The sequence below is a fragment of the Chiloscyllium punctatum genome, chromosome X, assembly GCF_047496795.1.
Source record: "Chiloscyllium punctatum isolate Juve2018m chromosome X, sChiPun1.3, whole genome shotgun sequence".
Classification (NCBI taxonomy): domain Eukaryota; kingdom Metazoa; phylum Chordata; class Chondrichthyes; order Orectolobiformes; family Hemiscylliidae; genus Chiloscyllium; species Chiloscyllium punctatum.
In genome coordinates, this window is record NC_092791.1 from 2,299,895 (window position 1) to 2,314,389 (window position 14,495).

Below are 14,495 nucleotides of genomic sequence, written 5' to 3' on the forward strand. Positions count from 1 at the left end.
GAAACAGAGGGCAAGAAACAGAGGGTCTGAAGCAGAGGGTCTGAAACAGAGGGTCAGAAACAGAGGGTCTGAAACAGAGGGCGCGAAACAGAGAGCACGAAACAGAGGGCGCGAAACAGAGGGTCTGAAACAGAGGGTCTGAAACAGAGGGGCTGAAACAGAGTGTGAGAAACAGAGGGCGAGAAACAGAGGGTCTGAAACAGAGGGTCTGAAACAGAGGGTCTGAAACAGAGGGTGGGAAACAGAGTATCTGAAACAGAGGGTTTGAAACAGAGGGGCTGAAACAGAGGGTGCGAAACAGAGGGTCTGAAACAGAGTGGCTGAAACAGAGGGGCTGAAACAGAGGGCGCGAAACAGAGGGTCTGAAACAGAGGGGCTGAAACAGAGGGCGCGAAACAGAGGATCTGAAACAGAGCGCGCGAAACAGAGGGTGCGAAACAGAGGGTCTGAAACAGAGGGTCTGAAACAGAGGGGCTGAAACAGAGGGTCTGAAACAGAGGGACTGAAACAGAGGGTCTGAAACAGAGGGTCTGAATCAGAGGGGCTGAAACAGAGGGCGAGAAACAGAGTGTCTGAAACAGAGGGCCTGAAACAGAGGGTCTGAAACAGAGGGCGAGAAACAGAGGGCGAGAAACAGAGGGTCTGAAACAGAGGGGCTGAAACAGAGGGCGAGAAACAGAGGGTCTGAAACAGAGGGGCTGAAACAGAGGGCGCGAAACAGAGGGTCTGAAACAGAGGGGCTGAAACAGAGGGGCTGAAACAGAGGGCGCGAAACAGAGGGTCTGAAACACAGGGGCTGAAACAGATGGGCTGAAACAGAGTGCGAGAAACAAAGGGGCTGAAACAGACGGTCCGTAACAGAGGGCGAGAAACAGAGGGGCCAAAACAGAGGGCGAGAAACAAAGGGGCCGAAACAGATTGCGAGAAACAGAGGGGCCGAAACAGAGGGCGAGAAACAGAGGGTCTGAAACAGAGGGTTTGAAACAGATGGTCTGAAACAGAGGGCGAGATACAGACGGTCTGAAGCAGAGGGTCTGAAACAGAGGGCGTGAAACTGAGGGTCTGAAACAGAGGTGCTGAAACAGAGGGCGCGAAACAGAGATTATGAAATAGAGGGTGCGAAACGGGGGCGCGAAACAGAGGGTCTGAAACAGAGGGGCTGAAACAGAGGGGCTGAAACAGAGGGTCTGAAACAGAGGGGCTGAAACAGAGGGCGCGAAACAGAGGGTCTGAAACTGAGGGTCTGAAACAGAGGGTCTGAAACAGAGGGTCTGAAACAGAGGGCGAGAAACAGAGGGACTGAAACAGAGGGTCTGAATCAGCGGGTCTGAAACAGAGGGGCTGAAACAGAGGGTCTGAAACAGAGGGACTGAAACAGAGGGTCTGAAACAGAGGGGCTGAAACAGAGGGACTGAAACAGAGGGCGCGAAACAGAGGGTCTGAAACAGAGGGGCTGAAACAGAGGGGCTGAAACAGAGTGCGAGAAACAGAGGGGCTGAAACAGACGGTCCGAAACAGAGGGCGAGAAACAGAGGGGCCAAAACAGAGGGCGAGAAACAAAGGGGCCGAAACAGATTGCGAGAAACAGAGGGGCCGAAACAGAGGGCGAGAAACAGACGGTCTGAAGCATAGGGTCTGAAACAGAGGGCGTGAAACTGAGGGTCTGAAACAGAGGGGCTGAAACAGAGGGCGCGAAACAGAGAGTCTGAAATAGAGGGTGCGAAACAGGGGGCGTGAAACAGAGGGTCTGAAACAGAGGGGCTGAAACAGAGGGGCTGAAACAGAGGGTCTGAAACAGAGGGGCTGAAACAGAGGGCGCGAAACAGAGGGTCTGAAACTGAGGGTCTGAAACAGAGGGTCTGAAACTGAGGGTCTGAAACAGAGGGCGAGAAACAGAGGGACTGAAACAGAGGGTCTGAAACAGCGGGTCTGAAACAGAGGGGCTGAAACAGAGGGTCTGAAACAGAGGGACTGAAACAGAGGGTCTGAAACAGAGGGTCTGAAACAGAAGGGCTGAAACAGAGGGCACGAAACAGAGGGTCTGAAACAGAGGGTCTGAAACAGAGGGTCTGAAACCGAGGGCGAGAAAGAGAGGGGCTGAAATAGAGGGCGCGAAACAGAGGGTCTGAAACAGAGGGGCTGAAACAGAGGGGCTGAAACAGAGGGCGCGAAACAGAGGGTCTGAAACAGAGGGGCTGAAACAGAGGGCGCGAAACAGAGGTTCTGAAACAGAGGGCGCGAAACAGAGGGCGAGAATCAGAGGGTCTGAAACAGAGGGTCTGAAACAGAGGGTCTGAAACAGAGGAGCTGAAACAGAGGGGCTGAAACAGAGGGCGAGAAACAGAGGGGCTGAAAGAGAGGGGCTGAAACAGAGGGTCTGAAACAGAGGCGGCGAAACAGTGTCCGAAACAGAGAGCGAGAAACAGAGGGGCCAAAACAGAGGGCGAGAAACAGAGGGGCCGAAACAGAGGGCGAGAAACAGAGGGGCCAAAACAGAGGACGAGAAACAGAGGGGCCGAAACAGAGGGCGAGAAACAGAAGGGCCGAAACAGAGGGCGAGAAACAGTGGGTCTGAAAGAGAGGGCCTGAAACAGAGGGTCTGAAACAGAGGGTCTGAAACAGAGGGGCCGAAACAGAGGGTGAGAAACAGAGGGTCTGAAACAGAGGGTCTGAAACAGAGGGGCTGAAACAGAGGGCGAGAAACAGAGTGTCTGAAACAGAGGGCCTGAAACAGAGGGTCTGAAACAGAGAGCGAGAAACAGAGGGTGAGAAACAGAGGGTCTGAAACAGAGGGTCTGAAACAGAGGGGCTGGAACAGAGGGCGAGAAACAGAGGGTCTGAAACAGAGGGGCTGAAACAGAGGGCGCGAAACAGAGGGTCTGAAACAGAGGGGCTGAAACAGAGGGGCTGAAACAGAGGGCCTGAAACAGAGGGTCTGAAACAGAGTGCGAGAAACAGAGGGCGAGAAACAGAGGTTCTGAAACAGAGGGTCTGAAACAGAGGGGCTGAAACAGAGGGTCTGAAACTGAGAGGCTGAAACAGAGGGGCTAAAACAGAGTGCGAGAAACAGAGGGCCTGAAACAGAGGGGCTGAAACAGACGGTCCGAAACAGAGGGCGAGAAACAGAGGGGCCAAAACTGAGGGCGAGAAACAAAGGGTCCGAAACAGAATGCGAGAAACAGAGGGGCCGAAACAGAGGGCGAGAAACAGAGGGTCTCAAACAGAGGGTTTGAAACAGAGGGTCTGAAACAGAGGGGCTGAAGCAGAGGGTCTGAAACAGAGGGTCAGAAACAGAGGGTCTGAAACAGAGGGCGCGAAACAGAGAGCATGAAACAGAGGGCGCGAAACAGAGGGTCTGAAACAGAGGGTCTGAAACAGAGGGGCTGAAACAGAGTGTGAGAAACAGAGCGCGAGAAACAGAGGGTCTGAAACAGAGGGTCTGAAACAGAGGGTCTGAAATAGAGGGTGGGAAACAGAGTATCTGAAACAGAGGGTTTGAAACAGAAGGGCTGAAACAGAGGGTGCGAAACAGAGGGTGCGAAACAGAGTGGCTGAAACAGAGGGGCTGAAACAGAGGGCGCGAAACAGAGGGTCTGAAACAGAGGGGCTGAAACAGAGGGCGGGAAACAGAGGGTCTGAAACAGAGCGCGCGAAACAGAGGGTGCGAAACAGAGGGTCTGAAACAGAGGGGCTGAAACAGAGGGGCTGAAACAGAGGGTCTGAAACAGAGGGACTGAAACAGAGGGTCTGAAACAGAGGGTCTGAAACAGAGGGTCTGAAACAGAGGGGCTGAAACAGAGGGCGAGAAACAGAGTGTCTGAAACAGAGGGCCTGAAACGGAGGGTCTGAAACAGAGGGCGAGAAACAGAGGGTGAGAAACAGAGGGTCTGAAACAGAGGGTCTGAAACAGAGGGGCTGGAACAGAGGGCGAGAAACAGAGGGTCTGAAACAGAGGGGCTGAAACAGAGGGCGCGAAACAGAGGGTCTGAAACAGAGGGGCTGAAACAGAGTGGCTGAAACAGAGGGCGAGAAACAGAGGGTCTGAAACAGAGGGTCTGAAACAGAGGGTCTGAAACAGAGGGTGGGAAACAGAGTGTCTGAAGCAGAGGGTTTGAAACAGGGGGGCTGAAACAGAGGGTGCGAAACAGAGGGTCCGAAACAGAGTGGCTGAAACAGAGGGGCTGAAACAGAGGGCGCGAAACAGAGGGTCTGGAACAGAGGGGCTGAAACCGAGGGCGCGAAACAGAGTGTCTGAAACAGAGAGCGCGAAACAGAGGGTGCGAAACAGAGGGTCTGAAACAGAGGGTCTGAAACAGAGGGGCTGAAACAGAGGGTCTGAAACAGAGGGACTGAAACAGAGGGTCTGAAACAGAGGGTCTGAAACAGAGGGCGAGAAACAGAGGGTCTGAAACAGAGGGTCTGAAACAGAGGGGCTGAAACAGAGGGCCTGAAACAGAGGGTCTGAAACAGAGTGCGAGAAACAGAGGGCGAGAAACAGAGGTTCTGAAACAGAGGGTCTGAAACAGAGGGGCTGAAACAGAGGGTCTGAAACAGAGGGTCTGACACAGAGGGTCTGAAACAGAGGGTGGGAAACAGAGTGTCTGAAACAGAGGGTTTGAAACAGGGGGGCTGAAACAGAGGGTGCGAAACAGAGGGTCCGAAGCAGAGTGTCTGAAACAGAGAGCGCGAAACAGAGGGTGCGAAACAGAGGGTCTGAAACAGAGGGTCTGAAACAGAGGGGCTGAAACAGAGGGTCTGAAACAGAGGGACTGAAACAGAGGGTCTGAAACAGAGGGTCTGAAACAGAGGGTCTGAAACAGAGGGCGAAAAACAGAGGGTCTGAAACAGAAGGTCTGAAACAGAGGGGCTGAAACAGAGGGCCTGAAACAGTGGGTCTGAAACAGAGTGCGAGAAACAGAGGGCGAGAAACAGAGGTTCTGAAACAGAGGGTCTGAAACAGAGGGGCTGAAACAGAGGGTCTGAAACTGAGAGGCTGAAACAGAGGGGCTAAAACAGAGTGCGAGAAACAGAGGGGCTGAAACAGAGGGGCTGAAACAGAGGGTCCGAAACAGAGGGCGAGAAACAGAGGGGCCAAAACAGAGGGCGAGAAACAAAGGGTCCGAAACAGAGTGCGAGAAACAGAGGGGCCGAAACAGAGGGCGAGAAACAGAGGGTCTCAAACAGAGGGTTTGAAACAGAGGGTCTGAAACAGAGGGCAAGAAACAGAGGGCGAGAAACAGAGGGTCTCAAACAGAGGGTCTGAAGCAGAGGGTCTGAAACAGAGGGTCAGAAACAGAGGGTCTGAAACAGAGGGCGCGAAACAGAGAGCACGAAACAGAGGGCGCGAAACAGAGGGTCTGAAACAGAGGGTCTGAAACAGAGGGTCTGAAACAGAGGGTGGGAAACAGAGTATCTGAAACAGAGGGTTTGAAACAGAGGGGCTGAAACAGAGGGTGCGAAACAGAGGGCGAGAAACAGAGGGCGAGAAACAGAGGGTCTGAAACAGAGGGTCTGAAACAGAGGGTCTGAAACAGAGGGTGGGAAACAGAGTATCTGAAACAGAGGTTTTGAAACAGAGGGGCTGAAACAGAGGGTGCGAAACAGAGGGTCTGAAACAGAGTGGCTGAAACAGAGGGGCTGAAACAGAGGGCGCGAAACAGAGGGTCTGAAACAGAGGGGCTGAAACAGAGGGCGCGAAACAGAGGATCTGAAACAGAGCGCGCGAAACAGAGGGTGCGAAACAGAGGGTCTGAAACAGAGGGTCTGAAACAGAGGGGCTGAAACAGAGGGTCTGAAACAGAGGGACTGAAACAGAGGGTCTGAAACAGAGGGTCTGAATCAGAGGGGCTGAAACAGAGGGCGAGAAACAGAGTGTCTGAAACAGAGGGCCTGAAACAGAGGGTCTGAAACAGAGGGCGAGAAACAGAGGGCGAGAAACAGAGGGTCTGAAACAGAGGGTCTGAAACAGAGGGGCTGAAACAGAGGGCGAGAAACAGAGGGTCTGAAACAGAGGGGCTGAAACAGAGGGCGCGAAACAGAGGGTCTGAAACAGAGGGGCTGAAACAGAGGGGCTGAAACAGAGGGCGCGAAACAGAGGGTCTGAAACACAGGGGCTGAAACAGATGGGCTGAAACAGAGTGCGAGAAACAAAGGGGCTGAAACAGACGGTCCGAAACAGAGGGCGAGAAACAGAGGGGCCAAAACAGAGGGCGAGAAACAAAGGGGCCGAAACAGATTGCGAGAAACAGAGGGGCCGAAACAGAGGGCGAGAAACAGAGGGTCTGAAACAGAGGGTTTGAAACAGATGGTCTGAAACAGAGGGCGAGATACAGACGGTCTGAAGCAGAGGGTCTGAAACAGAGGGCGTGAAACTGAGGGTCTGAAACAGAGGTGCTGAAACAGAGGGCGCGAAACAGAGATTATGAAATAGAGGGTGCGAAACGGGGGCGCGAAACAGAGGGTCTGAAACAGAGGGGCTGAAACAGAGGGTCTGAAACAGAGGGTCTGAAACAGAGGGGCTGAAACAGAGGGCGCGAAACAGAGGGTCTGAAACTGAGGGTCTGAAACAGAGGGTCTGAAACAGAGGGTCTGAAACAGAGGGCGAGAAACAGAGGGACTGAAACAGAGGGTCTGAATCAGCGGGTCTGAAACAGAGGGGCTGAAACAGAGGGTCTGAAACAGAGGGACTGAAACAGAGGGTCTGAAACAGAGGGGCTGAAACAGAGGGACTGAAACAGAGGGCGCGAAACAGAGGGTCTGAAACAGAGGGTCTGAAACAGAGGGGCTGAAACAGAGTGCGAGAAACAGAGGGGCTGAAACAGACGGTCCGAAACAGAGGGCGAGAAACAGAGGGGCCAAAACAGAGGGCGAGAAACAAAGGGGCCGAAACAGATTGCGAGAAACAGAGGGGCCGAAACAGAGGGCGAGAAACAGACGGTCTGAAGCATAGGGTCTGAAACAGAGGGCGTGAAACTGAGGGTCTGAAACAGAGGGGCTGAAACAGAGGGCGCGAAACAGAGAGTCTGAAATAGAGGGTGCGAAACAGGGGGCGTGAAACAGAGGGTCTGAAACAGAGGGGCTGAAACAGAGGGGCTGAAACAGAGGGTCTGAAACAGAGGGGCTGAAACAGAGGGCGCGAAACAGAGGGTCTGAAACTGAGGGTCTGAAACAGAGGGTCTGAAACTGAGGGTCTGAAACAGAGGGGCTGAAACAGAGGGCGAGAAACAGAGGGACTGAAACAGAGGGTCTGAAACAGCGGGTCTGAAACAGAGGGGCTGAAACAGAGGGTCTGAAACAGAGGGACTGAAACAGAGGGTCTGAAACAGAGGGTCTGAAACAGAAGGGCTGAAACAGAGGGCACGAAACAGAGGGTCTGAAACAGAGGGTCTGAAACAGAGGGTCTGAAACCGAGGGCGAGAAAGAGAGGGGCTGAAATAGAGGGCGCGAAACAGAGGGTCTGAAACAGAGGGGCTGAAACAGAGGGGCTGAAACAGAGGGCGCGAAACAGAGGGTCTGAAACAGAGGGGCTGAAACAGAGGGCGCGAAACAGAGGTTCTGAAACAGAGGGTGCGAAACAGAGGGCGAGAATCAGAGGGTCTGAAACAGAGGGTCTGAAACAGAGGGTCTGAAACAGAGGGGCTGAAACAGAGGGGCTGAAACAGAGGGCGAGAAACAGAGGGGCTGAAAGAGAGGGGCTGAAACAGAGGGTCTGAAACAGAGGCGGCGAAACAGTGTCCGAAACAGAGAGCGAGAAACAGAGGGGCCAAAACAGAGGGCGAGAAACAGAGGGGCCGAAACAGAGGGCGAGAAACAGAGGGGCCAAAACAGAGGACGAGAAACAGAGGGGCCGAAACAGAGGGCGAGAAACAGAAGGGCCGAAACAGAGGGCGAGAAACAGTGGGTCTGAAAGAGAGGGCCTGAAACAGAGGGTCTGAAACAGAGGGTCTGAAACAGAGGGGCTAAAACAGAGTGCGAGAAACAGAGGGGCTGAAACAGAGGGGCTGAAACAGAGGGTCCGAAACAGAGGGCGAGAAACAGAGGGGCCAAAACAGAGGGCGAGAAACAAAGGGTCCGAAACAGAGTGCGAGAAACAGAGGGGCCGAAACAGAGGGCGAGAAACAGAGGGTCTCAAACAGAGGGTTTGAAACAGAGGGTCTGAAACAGAGGGCAAGAAACAGAGGGTCTGAAGCAGAGGGTCTGAAACAGAGGGTCAGAAACAGAGGGTCTGAAACAGAGGGCGCGAAACAGAGAGCACGAAACAGAGGGCGCGAAACAGAGGGTCTGAAACAGAGGGTCTGAAACAGAGGGGCTGAAACAGAGTGTGAGAAACAGAGGGCGAGAAACAGAGGGTCTGAAACAGAGGGTCTGAAACAGAGGGTCTGAAACAGAGGGTGGGAAACAGAGTATCTGAAACAGAGGGTTTGAAACAGAGGGGCTGAAACAGAGGGTGCGAAACAGAGGGTCTGAAACAGAGTGGCTGAAACAGAGGGGCTGAAACAGAGGGCGCGAAACAGAGGGTCTGAAACAGAGGGGCTGAAACAGAGGGCGCGAAACAGAGGATCTGAAACAGAGCGCGCGAAACAGAGGGTGCGAAACAGAGGGTCTGAAACAGAGGGTCTGAAACAGAGGGGCTGAAACAGAGGGTCTGAAACAGAGGGACTGAAACAGAGGGTCTGAAACAGAGGGTCTGAATCAGAGGGGCTGAAACAGAGGGCGAGAAACAGAGTGTCTGAAACAGAGGGCCTGAAACAGAGGGTCTGAAACAGAGGGCGAGAAACAGAGGGCGAGAAACAGAGGGTCTGAAACAGAGGGTCTGAAACAGAGGGGCTGAAACAGAGGGCGAGAAACAGAGGGTCTGAAACAGAGGGGCTGAAACAGAGGGCGCGAAACAGAGGGTCTGAAACAGAGGGGCTGAAACAGAGGGGCTGAAACAGAGGGCGCGAAACAGAGGGTCTGAAACACAGGGGCTGAAACAGATGGGCTGAAACAGAGTGCGAGAAACAAAGGGGCTGAAACAGACGGTCCGAAACAGAGGGCGAGAAACAGAGGGGCCAAAACAGAGGGCGAGAAACAAAGGGGCCGAAACAGATTGCGAGAAACAGAGGGGCCGAAACAGAGGGCGAGAAACAGAGGGTCTGAAACAGAGGGTTTGAAACAGATGGTCTGAAACAGAGGGCGAGATACAGACGGTCTGAAGCAGAGGGTCTGAAACAGAGGGCGTGAAACTGAGGGTCTGAAACAGAGGTGCTGAAACAGAGGGCGCGAAACAGAGATTATGAAATAGAGGGTGCGAAACGGGGGCGCGAAACAGAGGGTCTGAAACAGAGGGGCTGAAACAGAGGGGCTGAAACAGAGGGTCTGAAACAGAGGGGCTGAAACAGAGGGCGCGAAACAGAGGGTCTGAAACTGAGGGTCTGAAACAGAGGGTCTGAAACAGAGGGTCTGAAACAGAGGGCGAGAAACAGAGGGACTGAAACAGAGGGTCTGAATCAGCGGGTCTGAAACAGAGGGGCTGAAACAGAGGGTCTGAAACAGAGGGACTGAAACAGAGGGTCTGAAACAGAGGGGCTGAAACAGAGGGACTGAAACAGAGGGCGCGAAACAGAGGGTCTGAAACAGAGGGGCTGAAACAGAGGGGCTGAAACAGAGTGCGAGAAACAGAGGGGCTGAAACAGACGGTCCGAAACAGAGGGCGAGAAACAGAGGGGCCAAAACAGAGGGCGAGAAACAAAGGGGCCGAAACAGATTGCGAGAAACAGAGGGGCCGAAACAGAGGGCGAGAAACAGACGGTCTGAAGCATAGGGTCTGAAACAGAGGGCGTGAAACTGAGGGTCTGAAACAGAGGGGCTGAAACAGAGGGCGCGAAACAGAGAGTCTGAAATAGAGGGTGCGAAACAGGGGGCGTGAAACAGAGGGTCTGAAACAGAGGGGCTGAAACAGAGGGGCTGAAACAGAGGGTCTGAAACAGAGGGGCTGAAACAGAGGGCGCGAAACAGAGGGTCTGAAACTGAGGGTCTGAAACAGAGGGTCTGAAACTGAGGGTCTGAAACAGAGGGCGAGAAACAGAGGGACTGAAACAGAGGGTCTGAAACAGCGGGTCTGAAACAGAGGGGCTGAAACAGAGGGTCTGAAACAGAGGGACTGAAACAGAGGGTCTGAAACAGAGGGTCTGAAACAGAAGGGCTGAAACAGAGGGCACGAAACAGAGGGTCTGAAACAGAGGGTCTGAAACAGAGGGTCTGAAACCGAGGGCGAGAAAGAGAGGGGCTGAAATAGAGGGCGCGAAACAGAGGGGCTGAAACAGAGGGGCTGAAACAGAGGGGCTGAAACAGAGGGCGCGAAACAGAGGGTCTGAAACAGAGGGGCTGAAACAGAGGGCGCGAAACAGAGGTTCTGAAACAGAGGGCGCGAAACAGAGGGCGAGAATCAGAGGGTCTGAAACAGAGGGTCTGAAACAGAGGGTCTGAAACAGAGGGGCTGAAACAGAGGGGCTGAAACAGAGGGCGAGAAACAGAGGGGCTGAAAGAGAGGGGCTGAAACAGAGGGTCTGAAACAGAGGCGGCGAAACAGTGTCCGAAACAGAGAGCGAGAAACAGAGGGGCCAAAACAGAGGGCGAGAAACAGAGGGGCCGAAACAGAGGGCGAGAAACAGAGGGGCCAAAACAGAGGACGAGAAACAGAGGGGCCGAAACAGAGGGCGAGAAACAGAAGGGCCGAAACAGAGGGCGAGAAACAGTGGGTCTGAAAGAGAGGGCCTGAAACAGAGGGTCTGAAACAGAGGGTCTGAAACAGAGGGGCCGAAACAGAGGGTGAGAAACAGAGGGTCTGAAACAGAGGGTCTGAAACAGAGGGGCTGAAACAGAGGGCGAGAAACAGAGTGTCTGAAACAGAGGGCCTGAAACAGAGGGTCTGAAACAGAGAGCGAGAAACAGAGGGTGAGAAACAGAGGGTCTGAAACAGAGGGTCTGAAACAGAGGGGCTGGAACAGAGGGCGAGAAACAGAGGGTCTGAAACAGAGGGGCTGAAACAGAGGGCGCGAAACAGAGGGTCTGAAACAGAGGGGCTGAAACAGAGGGGCTGAAACAGAGGGCGAGAAACAGAGGGTCTGAAACAGAGGGTCTGAAACAGAGGGTCTGAAACAGAGGGTCTGAAACAGAGGGTGGGAAACAGAGTCTCTGAAGCAGAGGGTTTGAAACATGGGGGCTGAAACAGAGGGTGCGAAACAGAGTGTGAGAAACAGAGGGCGAGAAACAGAGGGTCTGAAACAGAGGGTCTGAAACAGAGGGTCTGAAACAGAGGGTGGGAAACAGAGTATCTGAAACAGAGGGTTTGAAACAGAGGGGCTGAAACAGAGGGTGCGAAACAGAGGGTCTGAAACAGAGTGGCTGAAACAGAGGGGCTGAAACAGAGGGCGCGAAACAGAGGGTCTGAAACAGAGGGGCTGAAACAGAGGGCGCGAAACAGAGGATCTGAAACAGAGCGCGCGAAACAGAGGGTGCGAAACAGAGGGTCTGAAACAGAGGGTCTGAAACAGAGGGGCTGAAACAGAGGGTCTGAAACAGAGGGACTGAAACAGAGGGTCTGAAACAGAGGGTCTGAATCAGAGGGGCTGAAACAGAGGGCGAGAAACAGAGTGTCTGAAACAGAGGGCCTGAAACAGAGGGTCTGAAACAGAGGGCGAGAAACAGAGGGCGAGAAACAGAGGGTCTGAAACAGAGGGTCTGAAACAGAGGGGCTGAAACAGAGGGCGAGAAACAGAGGGTCTGAAACAGAGGGGCTAAAACAGAGGGCGCGAAACAGAGGGTCTGAAACAGAGGGGCTGAAACAGAGGGGCTGAAACAGAGGGCGCGAAACAGAGGGTCTGAAACACAGGGGCTGAAACAGATGGGCTGAAACAGAGTGCGAGAAACAAAGGGGCTGAAACAGACGGTCCGAAACAGAGGGCGAGAAACAGAGGGGCCAAAACAGAGGGCGAGAAACAAAGGGGCCGAAACAGATTGCGAGAAACAGAGGGGCCGAAACAGAGGGCGAGAAACAGAGGGTCTGAAACAGAGGGTTTGAAACAGATGGTCTGAAACAGAGGGCGAGATACAGACGGTCTGAAGCAGAGGGTCTGAAACAGAGGGCGTGAAACTGAGGGTCTGAAACAGAGGTGCTGAAACAGAGGGCGCGAAACAGAGATTATGAAATAGAGGGTGCGAAACGGGGGCGCGAAACAGAGGGTCTGAAACAGAGGGGCTGAAACAGAGGGGCTGAAACAGAGGGCGCGAAACAGAGGGTCTGAAACTGAGGGTCTGAAACAGAGGGTCTGAAACAGAGGGTCTGAAACAGAGGGCGAGAAACAGAGGGACTGAAACAGAGGGTCTGAATCAGCGGGTCTGAAACAGAGGGGCTGAAACAGAGGGTCTGAAACAGAGGGACTGAAACAGAGGGTCTGAAACAGAGGGGCTGAAACAGAGGGACTGAAACAGAGGGCGCGAAACAGAGGGTCTGAAACAGAGGGGCTGAAACAGAGGGGCTGAAACAGAGTGCGAGAAACAGAGGGGCTGAAACAGACGGTCCGAAACAGAGGGCGAGAAACAGAGGGGCCAAAACAGAGGGCGAGAAACAAAGGGGCCGAAACAGATTGCGAGAAACACAGGGGCCGAAACAGAGGGCGAGAAACAGACGGTCTGAAGCATAGGGTCTGAAACAGAGGGCGTGAAACTGAGGGTCTGAAACAGAGGGGCTGAAACAGAGGGCGCGAAACAGAGAGTCTGAAATAGAGGGTGCGAAACAGGGGGCGTGAAACAGAGGGTCTGAAACAGAGGGGCTGAAACAGAGGGGCTGAAACAGAGGGTCTGAAACAGAGGGGCTGAAACAGAGGGCGCGAAACAGAGGGTCTGAAACTGAGGGTCTGAAACAGAGGGTCTGAAACTGAGGGTCTGAAACAGAGGGCGAGAAACAGAGGGACTGAAACAGAGGGTCTGAAACAGCGGGTCTGAAACAGAGGGGCTGAAACAGAGGGTCTGAAACAGAGGGACTGAAACAGAGGGTCTGAAACAGAGGGTCTGAAACAGAAGGGCTGAAACAGAGGGCACGAAACAGAGGGTCTGAAACAGAGGGTCTGAAACAGAGGGTCTGAAACCGAGGGCGAGAAAGAGAGGGGCTGAAATAGAGGGCGCGAAACAGAGGGTCTGAAACAGAGGGGCTGAAACAGAGGGGCTGAAACAGAGGGCGCGAAACAGAGGGTCTGAAACAGAGGGGCTGAAACAGAGGGCGCGAAACAGAGGTTCTGAAACAGAGGGCGCGAAACAGAGGGCGAGAATCAGAGGGTCTGAAACAGAGGGTCTGAAACAGAGGGTCTGAAACAGAGGCGCTGAAACAGAGGGGCTGAAACAGAGGGCGAGAAACAGAGGGGCTGAAAGAGAGGGGCTGAAACAGAGGGTCTGAAACAGAGGCGGCGAAACAGTGTCCGAAACAGAGAGCGAGAAACAGAGGGGCCAAAACAGAGGGCGAGAAACAGAGGGGCCGAAACAGAGGGCGAGAAACAGAGGGGCCAAAACAGAGGACGAGAAACAGAGGGGCCGAAACAGAGGGCGAGAAACAGAAGGGCCGAAACAGAGGGCGAGAAACAGTGGGTCTGAAAGAGAGGGCCTGAAACAGAGGGTCTGAAACAGAGGGTCTGAAACAGAGGGGCCGAAACAGAGGGTGAGAAACAGAGGGTCTGAAACAGAGGGTCTGAAACAGAGGGTCTGAAACAGAGGGGCTGAAACAGAGGGCGAGAAACAGAGTGTCTGAAACAGAGGGCCTGAAACAGAGGGTCTGAAACAGAGAGCGAGAAACAGAGGGTGAGAAACAGAGGGTCTGAAACAGAGGGTCTGAAACAGAGGGGCTGGAACAGAGGGCGAGAAACAGAGGGTCTGAAACAGAGGGGCTGAAACAGAGGGCGCGAAACAGAGGGTCTGAAACAGAGGGGCTGAAACAGAGGGGCTGAAACAGAGGGCGAGAAACAGAGGGTCTGAAACAGAGGGTCTGAAACAGAGGGTCTGAAACAGAGGGTCTGAAACAGAGGGTGGGAAACAGAGTCTCTGAAGCAGAGGGTTTGAAACAGGGGGGCTGAAACAGAGGGTGCGAAACAGAGGGTCCGAAACAGAGTGGCTGAAACAGAGGGGCTGAAACAGAGGGCGCGAAACAGAGGGTCTGGAACAGAGGGGCTGAAACAGAGGGCGCAAAACAGAGTGTCTGAAACAGAGAGCGCGAAACAGAGGGTGCGAAACAGAGGGTCTGAAACAGAGGGTCTGAAACAGAGGGGCTGAAACAGAGGGTCTGAAACAGAGGGACTGAAACAGAGGGTCTGAAACAGAGGGTCTGAAACAGAGGGTCTGAAACAGAGGGCGAGAAACAGAGGGTCTGAAACAGAGGGTCTGAAACAGAGGGGCTGAAACAGAGGGTCTGAAACAGAGTGCGAGAAACAGAGGGCGAGAAACAGAGGTTCTGAAACAGAGGGTCTGAA